Genomic DNA, 16850 nt, shown 5'->3' with positions numbered 1-16850 from the left:
TCAATCAGATAAACGCTGACGTGAAAGCGTCCTGAATCTTGAAACGTCCCCTCCTTCAAAGGTCGCGAATCCGAACGAAGATTCCCACCCCTTGCGCGGGGAGGACGGCGTCGGAAGCAACGAGAAACAATCCTTTAGGATACAGTGCCCTCGCGGACGGCAACCTTAGCAGCCTGGGAAGCGTCAACAGGTACTGCTGAAGGGACGTCCAGATTGGTGGGGGATCCCCGGATCCCACGTAACCCTCCTTCGGGCCCTTCGACATGCCCCTCCCTCGTCGTCCCTGGGGAGGTCCTGGAGTCCTGGCAGAGGTCCCCACAGCCTCGAGGCGGCTATATGGGCCGATCCTGACGCCCCCACTCCAACTTCACTAGGGGCACTATCACTACACTTAGCACTTTCCCTGTTTTATTTCAAGGGCAAGTAACCTTAGATTCCAGAGTTTTCAAAGAATCTAAAAATAAGCGAAAGGGCATTACCCCCCCTCCGCGCAGACACCACTTGAGGGCCCAACAGAACAAAAAAAAAAAGGCAACACTACGGGGTTTAGGAGTCACAAAATCTAAAAGAAGGGTTAGAAGGGGTTGACATTAATACCCTGCTTTCTGCTACCCGATTTACTCCTGGAGGAACGACCTCCTTGATCCTAAATCACGCTCTAATTTGATTTACATAGGATTCATACGTCCTTCCATTTGTGCATCATTCCAAACTTTCACCACTCCGGTGCAGCGAAAATCATACCTACCATCACTTTGTCCCCACAAACCTTTACAGGACTGTGTGAGGGATCAACCAAAGCTTTTGGTAACCTCACCATTGCATTCGGTCTTTCATACCACACTCTGGCACTAGCCGAACTAGAACCTGACATATTTTAGGAAAAAAATCCAATAGCCAAATTAAAAAACAATCCCAAAGTCACGTATGTCCAAGCTTAATCCGAATCCAATAACAAATAAGACCAAAAAGTCAAGAGGATTCTCAAGCAAAGAAAGTTTTCTCAAAAATCCATGAGGTCGGAGGCAGGTGCCTGTAAACAGATTGTTTACAATCACCCGGCGACAGAAGAAATCTGATAAAAATAAAGGGAATGGATTCCTGATACCCTCCTCCTCCCCAGTCGGCAGGAAATGGGTACTAACCACCCTACTCCCACTACGTGGGTTTCGTAAGTTTTTAGAAATTCTGTCGGACTTCAAGAGAATACAGCTATATATATATCTGACAGGTGTAAGGTTTTCATGAACAAAAAGAATTATGTTAAGAACTAAAAGAAAATGCATTTGTAAAAACCCTGTGGTCTTTTGTTACGTAGCCAGCTTGGTTGGCTGGGTTCCAACTGTCAAATCCAGTGTTGCCCATCTACCGGATCATGGAGATTCTCTCTCTCTTCTTCTTTTGTTGATATATGAGATAATTTTCTTCGGTACATGTGTTATTTAGTAATATTTTTTTGCATAATTATAACTAATGTAATAATAATAATAATAATAAAATAATAATAATAATAATAATAATAATAACAATAATAATTACACCCAAGAGCAAATACGGACAGACTATACATAACACGAAAGAAAGGAGGGAGGGGACTACTAAGTATAGAGGACTGCGTCAATATCAAAAACAGAGCACTGGGGCAATATCTGAAAACCAGTGAAGACGAGTGGCTAAAGAGTGCATGGGAAGAAGGACTAATAAAAGTAGACGAAGACCCAGAAATATACAGAGACAGGGTGATGACAGACAGAACAGAGGACTGGCACAATAAACCAATGCACGGACAATACATGAGACAGACTAAAGAACTAGCCAGCGATGACACATGGCAATGGCTACAGAGGGGAGAGCTAAAGAAGGAAACTGAAGGAATGATAACAGCGGCACAAGATCAGGCCCTAAGAACCAGATATGTTCAAAGAATGATAGATGGAAATAACATCTCTCCCATATGTAGGAAGTGCAATACGAAAAATGAAACCTTAAACCACATAGCAAGCGAATGCCCGGCACTTGCACAGAACCAGTACAAAAAGAGGCATGATTAAGTGGCAAAAGCCCTCCACTGGAGGCCTGTCCTTTTTTTTGCAAGAAACATCAGCTACCTTGCAGTAATAAGTGGTACGAGCACCAACCTGAGGGAGTGATAGAAAACGATCAGGCAAAGATCCTCTGGGACTATGGTATCAGGACGGATAGGGTGATACGTGCAAACAGACCAGACGTGACGTTGATTGACAAAGTCAAGAAGAAAGTATCACTGATTGATGTCGCAATACCATGGGACACCAGAGTTGAAGAGAAAGAGAGGGAAAAAATGGATAAGTATCAAGATCTGAAAATAGAAATAAGAAGGATATGGGATATGCCAGTGGAAATCGTACCCATAATCATAGGAGCACTAGGCACGATCCCAAGATCCCTGAAAAGGAATCTAGAAAAACTAGAGGCTGAAGTAGCTCCAGGACTCATGCAGAAGAGTGTGATCCTAGAAACGGCACACATAGTAAGGAGAGGGATGGACTCCTAAGGAGGCAGGATTCAACCCGGAACCCCACACTATAAATAACACCCAGTCGAATTGGAGGACTGTGATAGAGCAAAAATAAATAAATAAATAAATAAAAATAATAATAATAATAATATAACTAATCTCAAAATTCACATGTGATAGTATTTTAAAGAAGTACAATAATCTATCCATTTCACTCTTTTAAATAAGGACAACCCTCTCTCTCTCTCTCTCTCTCTCTCTCCACACGAGATATTAGCATGCGCTAGTGGTAACTCTCGCCCTCTGTTTGGGCTGGAAGTAGTATAAGTATATCTTTAAGGACATTACTACATTTTATGGAAAATAATAATATACAGTACTAGTTTACAAATAATATTAACGTTTAATGAGATTAAACAGTAACAATAACATTCTCTCTCTCTCTCTCTCTCTCTCTCTCTCTCTCTCTCTCTCTCTCTCTCTCTCTCTCTCTCTGCTATTGGCTGTTTATATATTTCTAATGGTAAAATGTTTAAGATGACTTTAAAATTATATTAATAATACCAGTTCAATGGTATATTTGATGTAGGATAATACTTTAAGTAGACATTTGGTATTTGTGATTTCACATTCCATTGTTCCCTTGTAAAAAGAAAATGGGTCTCAATTAGTAACAGTATGAAAGAAAACGTGCATGACTGAATACTTATGGGGGGACTGAATTATTTTCACATACGTAACTAAGTCATTCGGTACGTACATAGTATGTATTTATGTATAAACATAAAATGTAAGATTTACTTTAAAATAGTATTAATAATATTTCAAAGATTAATATGAACCATAAAAGGATATTTTATGTATATTTGATGAAGGATGGTCTTTATGGGATACTTTGGTGTTTGCATGCTCAAGATAGTTTATGAGCATTTTTAGAGGGGAGTTCCAAACATTCGCAGATTCTAACTATTCGCGGGGGGGTCTGGTACGCATCCCCCGCGAATACGGGGGGACCACTGTACTCCGTCAATTCCTTTGTTGGTTCTTGAAGGAAGGTCTTGGATGGAGGGGGACCTTTGTTCCAACTCCATCCCAGTCCTTTGGACACAATGCTCTGTGACCAACTGCTGAACCCCCACCTGTGACGGTAGAGAAATAGCCTCCCTCCTACCTGAGGGTTCTCACTGACTTGGGGCAGGGCGTGATCCACGTCCTCCCCAGAAGTGTTTGCCCCTGCTAGGTGCCCTTCCGCCACCTCTTTGGCAAAATGCAATTCTAGCCCTGCTTCCTCTTCCAAACCTATTAAAGGCTTGGAACGCCTGACCTTCAAAACTGGATTGAAGGCCGGAGATACTGTGTACGAGGTCGAAGGCTGGTTTTGAGAGGTCAGTAGCAGTATTGGCTGAGACTGGTTCTTAGACGTTGACGGCTGAACCACTTGGGACATCAGCACAACTTGTACCACCTGCTGTTGCTGAGCAGCCTGGAAAGGTGGAAACTTTCTAGGCTTTTTCAGCTTCTTTGAAGCTGAGGAAGTAGGTTCGGGCTTCCTCTTGGATGTCTGGCCCCAGCGGACCTTAAGGCTCTGGTTAAGCCTTGTTGCTTCGTGCTGGACCTCATTCACTACAGCCTCTGGAAAGAGGTCAGCGCCCCAGATTGAAGATGCCAGTAGTTTATTCGGCTCATGACGGATCGTGGCCTCCTGCAGTACATGTTTTCTGCAGTTGCGTCTTGCCATGACAAAGTCGTACAGATCACATTGAACGGTGTGTGTCTGTGCTTTGGCTAGAAGTTTAAAAAGAGGTTCCGTACCGTATGTTACCGCGGCAACCTCCGTCATCACTAGGGCGTTCAAGGTCCTCCCTAACCTAGTCCTAGCATCAAATTCTGCTTGGATAAGATTATCCGAAAGCCTAGGAAGTCTCTCGCCAAATTGTGTGATTGCGCAATCTGGTTTGAGCTTCCCTACGGTGAAAGTAGCCGGAAGATCTGCCCAAAGGTCTTCGGTCCCTGGAAGGAGAAGTGATGTTGGCTCCGTCTCCCTAAGTTGGGGCATAGGCTCGTCTTTCATGGCGGCCTGTAGAGTCAACTCTGCTAGCTTCGTGGTGAAGGGGATGGGCGTTTCTTCCTCTACCACAAAGATGGTAAAGGGACTTTTGAAAGCCTGAAATTTGGTATTTATACAGTCCAAATCCTCTAAGCTCCTGATCCACTCCCTTTGAGCTTGATCCTGGCTATAAATTACCGTTTCTTTTGGGATCCTATCCTCCCTTCTCATTGCCGTCTCTGTCAGACGAGCATAGCCCATAAATGGTGGTTGAAGGTTGGCGGGGTGGAACTCGAAGTCTTCTATTCTTCGAGTACCACAATCCAGCAAGGTCAACATGCCATCCTTAAAGGGGACATAAGCTGCAACCCTCCATGGATTACTCGCCGTGAAGGGAGGAAGAGAATCATAGTCTGGCATGCTGCGGGATTCTCCGAGGCCCGCCATCAGATTCTCCTGATTTGTCAGTCTCTCCGTAATACTCCGGATTGACTGACCAGACTCCTCGAACGAGGTGGAGATGTGTGAAAACATCTGTTCAAACTTGTCGTTAACTAGGTTACCGACCAAGTTTCTCATTTGCTGCATTATATTAGCAGTAAATGCCTCTGTGTCAAAGGGACTAGGGTCCCTGATAGTCATGGGAGTCTTAGGACGTGTTCCGGTGGACGTTGAAGGCTCAGGCTCTGTAGAAGCACAGGCCTTATCCTTAGAGGACTTGCCTCTGGACCCTTTAGAATATGAAGTCGAAGAGGACTTCGATTTCTCTGCTCCGGGGTGGTGAGCCGCAGACTTATGAGATGTGGAAGACGTGGTCTTCTTAGACGATGTCTTCTCTAGGGTCTTCAACTCCCTCTTCCCTTTCACTTTAGGGATAGCTGAAGTGGATTTCGACCTGACCGGAACATCACTCTCCGAAAAGCCTTGGAAGGAAGTAGAAGAGAAATTAGGAGAAGACGATCCAGACGGACCCAAGGGAAGCCCTTGAGCCCCCAACAAACCTACCTCAAATAACAAGTTACCTTGTTCACCTACCGCCATTGGCTCTAAGTTTAGGTCCAGGGTAGCCACTTCTTCGACGATCTCCGGGTTGCCCTGGGCCGCCAGTGCCTGCGCCACCTGCTGCTGAATGGCGGCGATGCATGGAGCCGCCGCTGCCGGGTCAACATATCCGGTTGATTTCCCGCCCGGGAAGAGGTGGACAGCCATACTCTTGTCCAGGATGTATGGCTGCCTCTTGGACGCGTTCTTCCCGAACCCACCGACCCAGGCCTTCAGGGTAGCTGATGCGGCGTCTTTCACGGCGGCAGCCTGAAAGAGAGGGTCATTGTAATCCTTGCAACGAATCCCCAAAGTTATATGATTAAATATTTAAAACTAAGCAATGTTTATATCTCTTACAGAATTGTTTGAATAACCAGTTATAAGCAAAGTACTCCGGTATATACTTACGCCTGAGGAAAACTGATCCACCAAATCATAGCAGATGGAGCAGGCTTTGTGATGCCATACCACCATGTCACCATGGCGGATGGCACAGGGGGCGTGCGTCCGGCAGACCTCGTGGCCACAGGGGTCCTGCAATATGGCATTGCAGCCGGGTTCCTGGCAGTTGGTAGCCTGTAAGTGGACAGATACATGAGTATCGGCAGTTACTAACAGGGCTAGCCTGTTAAGAGATGTAATACTCTGCTGCATGCCGGAGTGAAAAAGTTTTTTGGAATTACCCCTCTCCTGTTCTCCAGTAGAGATGAGTCCGTAAGACCTAGTATACTAGTCAGATAGTTCTGGGGCACCGGAGTAAGGAGTTTCACCAAACTAGCTACCAGTCTATACACCGGGGTGAGGAGTACGAGGACGGCGGAGGAACATGAGAGGGTTAATCCGGATAAGAAATAATAAGGGTAGGTGGAGCTCAGCTCCGCTGTATAAAAATTCCGCTGGCAGGAGGAGAACCCGGATGGTGAGCGGGCACTCCGCCAGTCTGGCGGAATAGACAAACATAAAGATAATATACAAATAATAAACAAACAATTATATATATATAGATGCATGTAGAAGAGCTACTCTCCGTCACCCCCCAAGGAACTGGCGGAGCCAGTTGAGCCCGCCGCTGGCGCGGTGGGTAGGCCGGGGTGACCAGGGTAGGAGAGAGCTGAGGAGGGACCCGAGGGAGACCAAGTATGAGCGGGCGAGGTGGCCAACCCAACCCAGAGCGCATTAGAGACCCCCCCCATTGAACCCTGGGAGAGAACGGTATGAAGAGCCAGACTCAGGAATCCCCCCCGTGACTCCCGTATCCTCTCTGGGGAGAGAGGAAGAGGGGAGGAGAGCCCAGATCAAGACCCCCCCCCCCCCCCCCCCCCCCGCTTAGGGGTAGGTAAGCAGGAAGGGGGACTGAGCTGGTGGCTCGTGGCGATCGTCTGGCCCACCGCGAATGTGGTAGGACCACGCGGACGGATAGACCAGGCGAACTGAGATAGCCTAGGCTAGCCCAAACCGTCTCTAACATGCAACATAAATAAAACACCTTATCAGAATAGAAAAGGAAGGGAATCAAAAGACAAAGGGAAAGAAACGTCCTAGAGAAGCTAGGCTACTCTACCTGGAAGGTAGGAAGCCCAACTACTCGGGAGCTGGCCTCTGCCGATACGTAGAAACGGAGGGCGATGGCCAGGGTGGTAGGACTAAAAAAGAGAGAGGGGCACACGACCCCACACGCCTAACAGACCTAGACAAAGGCACATGCATGCATGAACACTGAGCTAAGACATAAAGGCATAAGATTCCCAAAATAAAATACAATAAAATATAAATACAAATAGCACATCTTGCACCACATGTATAATTAATCATAATTACTGCACAGACGTAGCTACCGCGGTATAGAAGACCGAAGGAGCTAGTAATGAATCACACGAGGCGAGCCGGTATGGCGAGCCTGAAGCCATGTCGCGGGAGGCACCGTTATAATACCTAAAAAACGGCTGTAAAACGGGTCCTGACTGGCTAAAATTAAGTGAAACACTTAGGCAGTACTTAACTTAGCTGCGGCGATGGCTTGGAGTTCCATATTGGAGAAAAATCCCAAAGCGTAAGCACAAAATCACAAGAGGAGAAAAACACGTGCGTGCAGGATGCTGCTAACGGAAAGGATGGCCACTAGAGGCACTGGTGTTGGCGTGGGGGAGCAAGTAGTAGTAGTTGCTGGCGCGGGCTGTGTACCAGCTCTCTCTAGCAGGGGGATTTTGGCGGAGGAGAGGTCTAAATGACAAGAGGTCCGTGGTAGTGGTTTCACTCGCCCCAGTACCATACCGACACCCTCTTTTTATTTAGGGTGAGCGAGTCAGGATACTCTGACATCCTCCTCTTTTATTTTTCTCTGGTAATGTTAGCATTATTTACCTTAGAAATATGAACTGAAGTGATATTTCACAAAGCGACACGGGCTGAGCCCAGAAATAATATATGCAAGTTTGACTACATTATGCACTTGGTCATGTTACTGAACATTATGGCATTATAAAAATATTTACTTATTAATTGCTACAATACCTAGTTGTGTGAACAAACATTTAAGAAGATATATGTATTCAATTCATACATATAAACATTACAATAGTAATTCCCCAGTTCTTAAGTAAATCTAATACGTAAAACTAAATGACATACTTTGTGATAAGGATAAATCTTTTGCAAAGCCCCACCTCTAAATTTGAACCTGCTTCCACTGGAGCCTTGGTTTTTTATTAAGCATCCTTGTCCAAGAACTCCCTTGTCCCTTAAAGGTCTTTTCATCTTACCAGAATATCAGCAACTCAAATCACCAAACAAGTAGGTTGTGATATAATATAAATGTTTCTCAAAAGACCCTATGTTCATGTAAGTGTGCTAACTTATCTGAAAAACCTAATTTTTTTCATGAATGAACCTGGACCTTTCTCCTGTAAATGTCAATTCATATATAGGTATATACAAGATGAAATACTTGAAAAAAGGGATTTTGACGAAGGAAAAATCTATTTCTGGGGGAAGACCTGTGTCGCCCGGTGAAAAGTCCTGTAGCTCACTTTTCTAAGTATAAATAGATTCTAGATATACTAGAGAAAAAAGCTAGCATGGTATGCTGAAGTTACTATCCTCGCGCGAGCACCCAGAGGGTGTCGGGTCTAAAGTACAAGGTGAGTGGAAGCCACTACTCACAGGTCTTCTGTCAATTAGAAGATTCCTTTCCAAACTCCCTCCCACGGCAAGAGCCGTTACGAAGATTACTCCCCCTACCTCGCTCTCGCTCTTGCTACTACCACCCGACCCGTGCGCCATCTACATTCCTGGAATAGACACCCTAGCTTGGATTGGTTGAGGGTGGGAAAAAGGAGTAGAAGGGATGGGTTCACCGGGCGACACAGGTCTTCTCCCAGAAATAGATTTTTCCTTCGTCAAAATCCCTTTTCTGGGTTTGACCTGTGTCTGCCAGTGAAAAGGTATCAGAGAATTCCCATCCAAGCTTAACAGATACCAAACAAGTATATAAAAAGGGGGTTAATGAAACCCAAGGTTCATTTAGAGAATAAAATTTTTTAAAAGCACTATAATGAGGCATAAAATTACTTATTTACGTATACACTAAGACTTAAATTATGGCTTAGAACTAGTAATAACAAGATAACTAAGCCTGGTATCTGAAGCAATATACAAGGGTATGTACAGACAGGTCCATAAAACTATATACATATGTATTAAGAAGAAAAATTGGGTATGCGGTCTATGCCCTTCTACCCAATTAGAAGTTATTCAAAGAACTAACTTTGGTTAACAGAATTTTACTGATAATGTTGAAAGTTTGCACTGAAATTCAAGAATATTTCTTCAGATTTACTGTTATTTAGTATTTGTTATGTTCACAGTAACATGCATATTACTTTATTTGTTATATATACTTTGACTTAACAAAAAACAATAATTATTTATTACTTTGTAAGTACAGTTCAATGAAAAGGATAGACACAAAATATGGACTTCCAGAAAAAAATATTTTGGGGGGGTCGTTCCAACCCCGCAACCATGCCCCCGCCTTAGTATACTTTGACTAACAAAACAATAATTATTTATTACTTTGTAAGTACAGTTCAATGAAAAGGATAGACACAAAATATGGACTTCCAGAAAAAAATATTTTGGGGGGTCGTTCAACCCCGCCAACCAGGCCCCCGCCTTAGTATACTTTGACTTAACAAAAAACAATAATTATTTATTACTTTGTAAGTACAGTTCAATGAAAAGGATAGACACAAAATATGGACTTCCAGAAAAAAATATTTTGGGGGGTCGTTCAACCCCGCCAACCAGGCCCCCGCCTTAGTACAAGCCTACAAAAGGGATTTTGACAAAGGAAAAATCTACTTCCGGGGGAAGACCTCTGTCGCCCGGTGAAATGTCCCTATAGCACTCATTTCTAGGTATAAATAATTGCTAAATATACCAGAGAAAAAAGCCATATGGAATGCTAGAGTTACTTACCTCCAGCTCGCTCACCCTCATAGGGTGTCGGTATAGCACAGGGGCGAGTGGAAACCACTATCACAGATGCTTTGCCAATTAGAAGTCTCTCTCAAAATCCCCCTCTAGAGAGGTGCCGTTACAACGTCTACCTTCTGCTCGCTACTACTACCTCTGCCAGAAACCCTCATTCCTGAAATAAGCACCCAAGCTTGGGCCAGCTAAAGGGTGGGGAAAGGAAAAAGAGAGGGATGGGTTCACCGGGCGACACTACCAGAAACAGATTTTTCCTTTGTCAAAATCCTTTTTCTGGGCTCGACATGTGTCGGCCGGTGAAATAGTAACAGAGAATTGGAAATAAACGTAAACAAAAAATTTTTATGAAAGGAAAATAAAAATTTTCTTAAAAATTATTGTTTTAATAACCAAGGTAAGGATAACAAATTACAAATGGTAAAAAGCACCTAATATGACCAAATCCCTACTATCATGGGAAAATGCAACAGGTAATGAACATAAAAACTAATATATAATGAACTATGTACATGTACAGGAGTGGGTTGAGAGCAATCCAGTCCGGAACAAAAGGCAGAAAGGTAGGGATTACAAGCGAGGCAGGTAGGTGAGAGCGAGTACCAAAAGATAATTAATAGCAAAATAATAAAATACAGATTTAGAGTTACATAACTAGGCTGTATAAGGGGAGACAATGTTCCCTGCAGCCACTGCCGAATATTTAAGGGCCTCTAGAGTTTTCAGATAGTGGCGTTTAAATACTGTCGGGGATTTCCAACCCATATATTTTTTAAGAACCTCAAAGTTCATATGATGAAAATAATTAACTGAGGTAGCCACTGCCAGATATCATGGACATGAGGGACTGAATCCGGATTGGCTTGTTTAATAAAATAAAGAATTTGTTGTCTGATGGCCTTCAAGGAAATGGTTCCACCTTTCTCTCTAATAAAAAGAGGGCCTGAAGACTTTTTAGAAGTTCTGCCCAGATAAGATTTTAATGTAATAATAGGACATAATGATGGGTCCTGTGGAAGAGGGACAATCTTCCATGGAGACCACCTGTTTCGTGGGTCTTCATTCTTTGCTAAGAATTTCCGATCTGGAGAGAGCAGAACTTCTCCTGACGGGAAGAAATCAATATGATTTGGTTCTCTAGAGAGAGCCGACAGTTCAGATATTCTGACGCCTGAGGCCAGACTCATTAAAAATAATGTTTTCCTGAGAAGGGTTATACTATATGAGCATGATTCGTTATCAGTATCTGAAGCCATCCTGAGTACGTCATTTAAAAACCAGGAGACCGTGTGAGGGCGGTCTACCGGTCTCAGACGAGCACATGCTCTAGGGATAGACGAGAAGTACGAATCTGTTAAATCAATATTAAAGTCAAACTGAAATATCTTCCTCAGAGCAGATTTAGTCGTAGTAATGGTACTAGCCGCTAGGCCTTTTTCAAACAGAGTTCTAAAAAATTAAATTGTCAGATTTGTAGTCATCCTCTGGACATCTGATTCTTTTAGAAAGATGGCAAGCTTCCTTACTGCCGAATCATACTGCCTGAGTGTTGATCCTCTTTCGTCTGACTCCACGAAAAGGGTGTTTAGTGGGTCAATACTAGTATCCTTCTGTGCCGCAAACTTCATGAAGTCCATGAAGTTAGGGCATTCAGAATTCTTGAGGAAGCTGACACAGTCCGAGTTCGTACTATTTGAGTCAGTTTTGGGTTGGGAATCCGTCTGGGACGGAGTTTCAACTCTAGTAGAAGAGGAAACCAATTGCTTTTCGGCCAGTTGGGTGCTACCAATGCTATCTGTCCTCTGAAAGATCCGATTTTGTGTAACACTTTCAGCAAGAGGTTTATCGGCGGAAATAGGTAAATCTTCTGCCAATTGTTCCAGTCTATGGACATCGTATCTGTGGCATGAGCCAGAGGATCCAGATTGGGAGCCACATAACACGGAAGTTTGTGACTGAACTCCATGGCGAACAGGTCTACCTGAAGGCCCGGGATTTGTTGGCAAATCCAATGGAATGATTTTGTGTCCAAGGACCACTCCGACTCCAGCGGAGTTGTTCTGGACAGTGAGTCTGCGATGACATTCCGTACTCCTGCCAAGTGAGTAGCTGACAGGTACCAATGATGTTTCATTGCCAACAAAAAAATTGCAATCATCACATGATTTATTTGCCTCGACTTGGAGCCTCCTCTGTTTATGCAATAAACTATCACTGCGCTGTCCGAGACTAGTCTGATATGAATGTTCCTGGCCGGAGCTAGTCGTTTCAGGGTCAGAAAAATGGCCATTGCCTCTAGTACGTTGATGTGGAACTGGCGGAATGTTGTCGACCATGTTCCTTGAACCTTCTTGTACTGAGAGTAGCCCCCCATCCGCTCAGAGAGGCATCCGTGTGGACTATCAGAGACGGCGGGGGAAATTGTAGTGGCACTGATTTGGAAAGACTCCGGACTTCCGTACATAGGCGGAGTCTTTTCCTTAATATTGGCGGAATCAAGGAGATTTTGTCTCTGAACTTGTTGAAGGCTCTTTTCCGCCAAACCCAATTGATATCCTTCAGTCTGGCTTTCAACACAACATCTGTTATTGAAGCAAACTGAAGTGAACCTAAGATTCTCTCTTGGGTACGACGAGAAGCCCGTTTGTTCTTGAGGAATTGTCTCGCAGCTTTCGCTCTCTCTCTGCACTTCTTTGGCGGAAGAGATAGTTTGTGTGTGGTTAGGTCCCACTGAATTCCTAACCATTGAAAGCGAGACGCCAGAATGAGACGGGACTTTTCCTTGTTTATCTGGAAACCCAGGTAGTCAAGGAGTTTTATTACTTTGGCTGTTGCCTTGCGACATTCCTCGTCGTTGGTTGCCCAAATGAGCCAGTCGTCTAGGTAAGCTACTAACATCACCCCCTGAGCTCTTAGTTCCTGCACTACTGTCTCTCCTAGTTTGGTGAATATTCTGGGCGCTATGTTGAGCCCGAATGGCATGACTCTGAACGAGTAAGCTTGTTTTCCTAGTTTGAAGCCTAGGTATGGAGAGAAGTTTCTTGCTATCGGTACATGATAGTAAGTGTCTGTAAGATCAATAGAGGTGGTGATGACCCCACGGGGAAGTAAGGTCCACACCTGCGAGACAGTTAGCATGCGGAACATGTCGCATTGAATGTATGAGTTGAGATGGGACAAGTCCAGAATCACTCTCTGTTTGTCCGAGTCCTTCATCGGTACACTGAACAAACGTCCTTGAAATTTCAGGTGACTGACTTTCTTTATTGCCTTCTTTTGAAGAAGGTCTTTGGCATAGTCTATTAGGTCTGTCGTTGGAATTTGATGGAAACTGACTGGTGGAGGAGGCCCTTTCTTCCATCTCCCCTCCAGACCTTTCAATACAATACTGTGGGCCCACGTACTGAAGGTCCAATGGTCCCGGGAGAGGTACAGTCTCCCGCCTACCTGGAGAGACTCATTGACTGGTTGAGGTCTTACTTCCTCTGCCTCCTCTGAAGCCTCTGCCTCTTGAGAGAACTCTAGAGCCAGCTCTCTGCTGGTAAGCACCTCTTGCTCTGCTACTCCTTGCATGCCTATTATAGCCTCAAAACGCCCCCTGTGATTCAAAGGAGGCATCGAAGGCTGGGGAAGTCACAAGGGCAGCCGAACTCGAGGGCTGTTGAGTCGGTTGACTCTGCAGCAGAACAAACTGCTGTTGTGGTTGTGCCTTGGATGTCAAAGGCTTGCTCATTTGTGAGACAGGAACTGCCTGTACTATTGCTTGAGGCTGAGAGGTCTGGAAAGGCTGATACTTCCTAGGCCTCTTCCTACTTTTGGTTTGTGGTCTGGGGGTCTCGAACTTCCTTTTGAAGGGAAGTCCCCAGCGGACACGAAGATTCTTTTTAGCCCTAGCCGCCTCGCTGAGGACGCTATTAACCACGTCCTCCGGAAAGAGGTTGGCGCCCCCCCAGATCGATGCCTTTATGAGCTTGTTAGGCTCATGCCTGATGGAGGCATTAGCAAAGACATGCTTCCTGCAGGCTCGTCTAGCCACTACAAAATCATACAGGTCCAACTGATAAGCCTGCAGCAGCGACTTCGTCAGGACCCGGAATAGAGGCTCTTCTGCAAAGACAGAAGCTAATTGACCTGCTCAGCCTACATCTTGCTTCGAATTCCGCCTTAATCATGGTATCTGGAATTCTAGGCAAACGTTCACTGAATTGTGTGGAGGCACACTCCGGGTCGAGTTTACCCACTGTGAAAGTTGCCGGAGCGCCAACCCAACACTCCAGATCTCCGGGAAAGAGCAAAGAGGTAGCCTCCGTCTCTTTTAGCTGAGGCATGGGTTTATCCTCCATTTCGGTCTGCAGTGTCAATTCTGCGATCTTCGATGTGCAAGGAGTCGGGACGTTAGCCCAACGACTAACTGCCTCACTTATCTCCCTACCTTCCTCCTGGTCCTCGATGGCCATGGGCTCCCGGTGCAGGCTGATGGCCGCCACCTCCTCCATCATATCATCGTACAAGCCCTCTTGGTCCTCCAGAGGGGCTTGGTTCTCTTGGCGGATCCGCTCTATTATGGGAGCCGCTACTTCCACCGCTACTGCTGCTGAAACCTTAGCGTTCGGGTAGAGGAGGAGAGACATCTCCTCTGACAACACGTAGGGTTGGCCGGATCTGACGTTCCTCCCTACCCAGGCCTTAAGGGTCGTCCACGAGGAGGCCTTGAGCACCAGATCAACCTGTAAGAGATAATCAAATCAGGTTCCCCAGTGGCGGGGGCTTTTCCTTGTTATCTAGTTTGACTTATGCGCAATCGATAAGAGTAACATAGAATTCAGAGTAACAATGAGGCGAAAATGCTACCTACCGACTCATCTGTCATGTTCCTAACTAGGCCGTAACACACCATACAGGCTTCTGGGTGCCAGACCAAGAGTCCCTCCAGTTGGATGGCGCAACTGGCATGAGACCGGCAGACCTCATGCCCATACGTATTCTGAAGGACGGCTGGGCACCCCACCTCCTGGCAGCGAACCATCTGTAAGTTGGAAAGATACATGAGTATCGTCAAATAATGCCGCCGGAGTTATTTCTGGCAGTATGTGTACAATTAAACTAGTTAAGGTAATATCAACTATAATCTCCAACTTACTTGTTATTAAAAAGCTCTGGATGTCTCCGCCTGCTCCGGAATCCATACTCTGGGTATCGCCAAAGCTATAACCGGCAGAGTTGGCCTGATACGAGCAGAACAGGGAAACAAGGCAAAACCTAAGCCTGAGTCTGATCGCACCGGAGTAGAGAAGCAATTCCCAACTAATTGGAAGCGCATTTTCTGACCCCAGTTCCACCCCCACCGGAGTGGGCAGCAGCGACAACATAGAAGACGGAAAACACAGCGGCGGGAACAACGGTACGTTGAACTCCGGTGAATACATCCTGGCGCATGTGATGGTAGACCACACTTCGCCAGAATAAACACAGGTCTGGAGACATACCAACAGAAGCTACATACTAAATTTCTAAATATTAAGCTCTGAATGTATCCGCCTGCTCCGGAATCCATTATCTCGTTATCACAATAGCTAAAACCGGCGGGGTTGGCCTGATACGAGCAGAACAGGGAAAATAGGTAAACCTAAGCCTGAGTCTGATTGCACCGGAGAAGAGTAGCAGTTTCAAGTCAATTAGAAACGCATCTCTAAGCCTAGTTCCACCCCCACTGGAGTGGGTAAGCAGCGATAACACTAGAGAAGTACGGAAAACTGAGCGGCGGAACGGCGGTACGTAAATTCTGGCGTACAGCATCCTGGCGTTTGTGATGGTAGACCACACCTCGCCAGAAAAACACAGGCCCGGAGACATACCAACGCTTTTTCTTAAATATTCATTGAAAAATCCGCCCTGGGTTACGACGTTTGTTCCGACGTTACGACGCTGACGCTTCCGACGCTCCGAGTTAACGACGCTTTTAAAAAACGCATACTATGATAAAAATCCTTTATACTTTAGCACAGTATATTAATAAAAATAAGTTTCTGGTTAGATTACAACAAAAATTTTGAGGTTATGATGATTTTTGACACTTTTTATGTCGTATTTTTCTAATTTTTTTAGTGACGCCTCATATGCGGAACTAGTTTCCGAGCGAATGAATACTACCTTGGATGCACAAAGTTTATAACAGTCCAAAAGGCAAATAATGAAAAAATCATTGCTTGTTTCCAGTAATAATAACAAAACTCGCAAATTCCAAGTATCCAAAGAGTCATTATCCAGTAATTTGATGAGAGAGAGAGAGAGAGAGAGAGAGAGAGATAGGCGTCTTCCAACACTCCGAGTTAACGACGCTTTTAAAAAACGCATACTATGATAAAAATCCTTTATACTTTAGCACAGTATATATTAATAAAAATAAGTTTCTGGCTAGATTACAACAAAAATTTTGAGGTTATGATGATTTTTGACACTTTTTATGTCGTATTTTTCTAATTTTTTTTTAGTTGAGCGGCCTCATATGCGGAACTTAGTTTCCGAGCGAATGGAATACTACCTTGGATGCACAAGTTTCAATCAACAAGGTCCAAAAAGGCAAATAATGAAAAAATCATTGCTTGTTTCCAGTAATAATAACAAAACTCGCAAATTCCAAGTATCCAAAGAGTCATTATCCAGTAATTTGATGAGAGAGAGAGAGAGAGAGAGAGAGAGAGAGAGAGAGAGAGAGAGAGAGAGAGAGAGATAGGCGTCTTCCAACACTCCGAGTTAACGACGCTTTTAAAAAAC

General features: G+C 44.7%; 1 protein-coding gene across 3 annotated transcripts in view; it reads right to left on the bottom strand.

Moving 5' to 3' along the window:
• The window catches only part of LOC135211061 (cytosolic Fe-S cluster assembly factor NUBP2 homolog), a 126759-nt gene that overhangs the window by 82105 nt on the left and 27804 nt on the right, over positions 1–16850 (bottom strand). The gene's annotated exons all lie outside the window — the stretch shown is intronic.

This window comes from Macrobrachium nipponense, chromosome 4 (genome assembly GCF_015104395.2).
Source record: "Macrobrachium nipponense isolate FS-2020 chromosome 4, ASM1510439v2, whole genome shotgun sequence".
Lineage (NCBI taxonomy): Eukaryota > Metazoa > Arthropoda > Malacostraca > Decapoda > Palaemonidae > Macrobrachium > Macrobrachium nipponense.
Note: the sequence above shows the minus strand (reverse complement) of the source record. Positions and strands in the feature narration are given on the sequence as shown.